This window comes from Macaca nemestrina, chromosome 3, assembly GCF_043159975.1.
Source record: "Macaca nemestrina isolate mMacNem1 chromosome 3, mMacNem.hap1, whole genome shotgun sequence".
NCBI lineage: Eukaryota > Metazoa > Chordata > Mammalia > Primates > Cercopithecidae > Macaca > Macaca nemestrina.
In genome coordinates, this window is record NC_092127.1 from 129,446,613 (window position 1) to 129,451,598 (window position 4,986).

Genomic DNA, 4,986 nt, shown 5'->3' on the forward strand with positions numbered 1-4,986 from the left:
ATAACTTTTTGTATATGCAATTAATATTATATTAATATTTTATTTTTATGGTACTGTAGTCATTTTAATTCCAGATTTCAACTCGTTAAGGTAAATGTTAAATTTTTAAAGTATGTGTAATATTTATAATTACATTATTTGCTTATATGTCCATTTGTCAAATCAAATTATTTCCTATTACTACTCTTTATAAATAACTCTGTATGTTGCACGAACTTCAATAGTATGTTTTTTTTTTTGTTTTTTTGTTTTTTTTTTTTAATTCAATAGTATGTTAACAGAGCATTTCAGGGGCTGCTTTCTCCAAATCAACTTTATTTTTCTGTTATTGATCTCTGTGTATATATTTTTCCAATTTAATTGACTCATTTGTGAAACTAAGTTTTTTTTTTTTGTTTTCATGTCTAAAATAATGGAATGATCAGTTTTTCCCAATGAGCATCATTTTGTTGGTACTATTCTCAGGCACTTTCTTCAAAATAGCATCTTTTGTGTTTTATATTTAACTTTGAAGGGTTTATTTCATTTACTACTGGAAGTGAAAATGCAAAATAATGTTAATGACTGAGATATGTTTAGGAGATATATGTTAAGGTTTTCCTATTGGCTTTATAATAGAAGGCTATGTAAATTTCATAATATATGTAAAGAATAAACAGAGTCACTTTAAATGGTTAGAATTGTCCTGGCTGAATATTGTATTCATGTCAAGAATGTAAAGTAAAGCATATATTTGATCTACAGTTTAAGATATGTCATTTTTTAAATTTAACATAATTTTAGTTTATAAAAAATGATTACCCTTAAATCAAAACATCAGAGATAAACATAACTCTTTCATGTGAGAGATAAAATGTTAAAATGAAAAATGTGAGCATTGTGTCAAAACTACTATTGTTTAGAAGGCATATTAATAATTTGAGGGGTAAATTATACACTCTGGTTTTGGAAGATTTAAGTCATTGATTTCAGTCACATCACTAACAGCTGGAATCAATAATGATTGAACTGCAACTGCACAAATGTGCTGTAAATGGAATTTTGGCAGCATCTTCCAAAGGTCCTCAGGAAATGAGCCTGGAAAGAACCATTCATCTGGAGAATGATGGAGGCTTTGCTTTTAAAGACTAACCAGTGAACCACATAAACTGGATATGACACTAAAGATCAAGTATGGACTGACTCTTACTGTGGAAAAAATTGAGTTATTGCCCCATTCATACATTGTTTCAAGGACCCTTTGGTGGAAGGGAGAAAGAAAGAAGCGATCTCCTATCTAAACTATGACCTATTATTTGCGTAATCATGCACTGAAAAACAATATGCTGTAGAGTGCATTTCTCAAACATTGAGGTTAATATGAGTTACCTCAGATCTGGTAGAAATACAGATTCTAATTTAGGTTGCTTCTGGGGTGGGGTTTAAGAATCTACATTTCTAGCCAGCTCCCAGGTGACACTGATACCACTGTTTCACAGATCACTTGGCCCACAGATTGTTTGAGTACAAACAAGAGTTTAAGGAATCAAGGAATAGCAGTATAAAAGAGAAATGAAAAAATATTAATAACAGAGGCTAGAAGGCAGAACCAATTTATAAATACTGTTCCTTTTGAAATCCTTATATAGATTTTCTTTCCCTCCCTTGACCTCACTTTTCTTATACATTTCTTACCTAGGAATAGCTATTGTTGTACAAATTTAGATAACTTCTAATCTCCTACTTACAAGGTACATGGTACATCATTACTTAAAAAAGGAAACTCATGTACATTCTATTGACATCAAATACAATCATTTACCTTCTGTAATCAACATTTTTATATTAGATTATCCATCTGTAGAAAATTGTTCAAATCTGGCACCTAGTAGCAATTATTTCAAAATCCATTTCATTATTAACCATCCATGTGAGGTCAAGGAATTGAGTCATTTTCTGGTCTTCTGTTTCACCAGATACATATGTTGAAGGATATTGTTTGGGTTATGTGAGATAATGCAGGTAAAGTGTGTACTGCAAGTTCAACACTCATTACATGTCTCTTTTTGTCCAAAGTAAGTTCAAAATAATTTTTTAAACATTGCATATTTTGATAATTGAGAATTCTCAAAGTATTGTGGCCAGGTTTGTATGAATACATTTTACTCAGCTGTATCTTAGAATACATGCAATTTGGGGAAAAACATGTTTTTCATTACTACTTTAATTACATGATTTTTAAGACATACCTGATGTCCAAGAATTTGTCTTCTGCAAGCTTTAAAAAATGTTCTTACAGCTGATAAACTCTAAAAACCTAAAATAGTTTCAGGACAATAATAAACTGTAATCTCTAAAAGTTCTCACACATACACACACATATATATACACATATTATCTTCATATATATATATGAATAAGATAACTTCTTGATTTCCATATATATGCATATTGATTTCCATATATATGTGTGTGTGTGTGTGTGTGTGAAGAAGATAATGTTTGCAACATACCAATGACTAATATGTATCAGTATATTTTAGATGATAACTCAGTCTCTCTATGTGGAAGCACAATCAACTTGGAACCTATTGGTGTTGTTTTCAAAGTTGTTATTTATGAACTATGTGAACTACTTGCATTTGGAAAGTTACTTCTTGTTATCAGTGGGCTCAGATAAGCAAACCTGGACCCAGTTATTTCTACATTTCCTGGACGTCAATGAGAGGAATGAGCTCTTTTGTTCAGGCCCATGGCACTGGCAGGATTGTAAGGGTCCTGGACTTCTTACTGTCAGGAATCTCTGTAGTCACTGATGAGACAAGTAAAGACATAAATAGTATAGGGAAGTTCATTTGGGCACAGCCTTGAAGGCCAACAGTTTTGAAGTTGCTTCCAATGCAAAGGGGATTATGCTGGAAAAAGTAGAAGTTGAAGCCAAACAACCAAACTCTGCCTTCAGGAAGTGTTTCAGGGTCCAGCTGACCAAGAACAGCAAGAAAACTACATCTGTTGTAACCCAGTGATGGATGGTTGCCTGAACATTATTGAGGAAAACAATTAAGTTTTGGTTCGGGACTTTGGCTAAAAAGATCATGCTATTATTGATATTCCTGGAATCCACTTTAAGGTTGTCAAAGTAGCCAATGTCTCTGTTTTGGTCCTAAACAAAGGCAAGAAAGAAAGACCAAGATTATGAATTTGATGGTGAAATATAGTAGTAATAAATTTTCATATACCAAAAAAGAAAGAAGAATGAAGCCTCTATAGATGTACATTGCATATTGAACATTTTTCTCTTTCCTCTTCAACAAAATGTTATAAATTTTAAAAATTCAACCAAACATAATAAAATAATTTCTTGAATTTTTTTGAGAAACAAGTAAATTATTACTTTATTGACTCATCATAGCTCTGAATATTGACTGTTTATCATGTGTGCATTCAGAGATTTCACATGTGTTTATGTTCTGATTTTCAACTAAACTTGTCTAGTATGATTTTGGTTATACGAATATATTTTAGACCTTTTGTTATAATGTGTATAGTGGATTTTGAATAAAAGAAAACCTGAATTTATGAACTTATTAGTAATTTTAGTCTTGTCTACTTAAAATATTAAATACAATGAAAAACTTTTGATGAATAATTAAGCAGAGAATCATAATTTGGTAAAGCAAATTTGAGGAAAGCAATTCTTCCCAGAGAAATTCATTTTAAGCCAATTCTTAACAGTTGATCTTCATATAATTCAAAAAAATCAAATTGCAGAATTTCAGGTATAAGAATCCTGATGCAAGAAGCAGACAAAATAGGCAACATTTGTAAAGTTGGGGTAACATATGACATAAAAGGTCTCCACTTCTGATGTCTTCAGAAACTGGAGGAAGATGAACCTAGAAAGACTCCCTTGGTTTTACTGGTTAAGAATTATTAGCAGTGTCTGAGTAACAAGGAAGTAGAAACTATGTAAGGATCTCTGTATATTTTCTGAAGTTCCCTCTATACAATTATGTATAGAAAACTGTATGGAATTTTGATATATAGTTTCATTAATTCTCATGACTACTACTAAGGACTTTGCAAAGTCTTAACTGAGACCTCTCTCTCTTTTTGTTTGTTTGTTAAATATGGGAAATCAGATAGAAACCTTATGTTACAGATTCCTTGGATCTGTTTGCCACTCCAGGGCCTGCTAAGATATTTGCCTTCTTATAAGCTCACCTTTTTTTCAGATCCATCTGATATTAGAATATGACCATGTTTAAAGTTTATTTAATGTGCAGAGGAATTATCATTTGTACACATTGAGAGTTTGCTTCTCTCCTGAAGTCAAAAAATATTTCTTCCTGAGTTGTGTCCTATTACAGCTCTTTTGTATTTTATGTCCTGTAGCTCTCTGTCCTATGTAGTATTATACATGTTTCTATAAGAAAATGCTATTGTACCTTTACTTGACAGAAGGTGAAACGTCCCACAAAATAACCCATCTAGGAATGAATTTCTCTTATCCTACTGAGCAGAAGTGGGAGATTTTTGCCTCTTCTATAAAATTATTCAACATTTTTAGGAGTTGTATTAGTCCGTTTCCATGCTGCTGATAAAGACACACCCAAGACTGAGCAATGCAGAAAATAAAAAGATTTTTTAAACTTACAGTTCCACATGACTGGAGAAGCTTCACAATCACAGCAGATGGTGACAGGTATGTCTCACATGGCAGCAGACAAGAGAGCTTGTGCAAAGAATCTCCCTTTTTTAAAACCATCAGATCACATGAGACTTACTCACTATCACAAGAACAACATGAGAAAGACCTGCTCCCATGATTCGATTACCTCCCACTGAGTCCCTCCTGTAACACATGGGAATTCAAGATGAGATTTGGGTTGGGACACAGACAACCGTATCATTTCACTCCCGAGCCATCCCAAATCTCATGTCCTCACATTTCAAACCAATCATGGCTTCCCAATAGTCTCCCAATGTCTTAACTCCTTTCAGCAT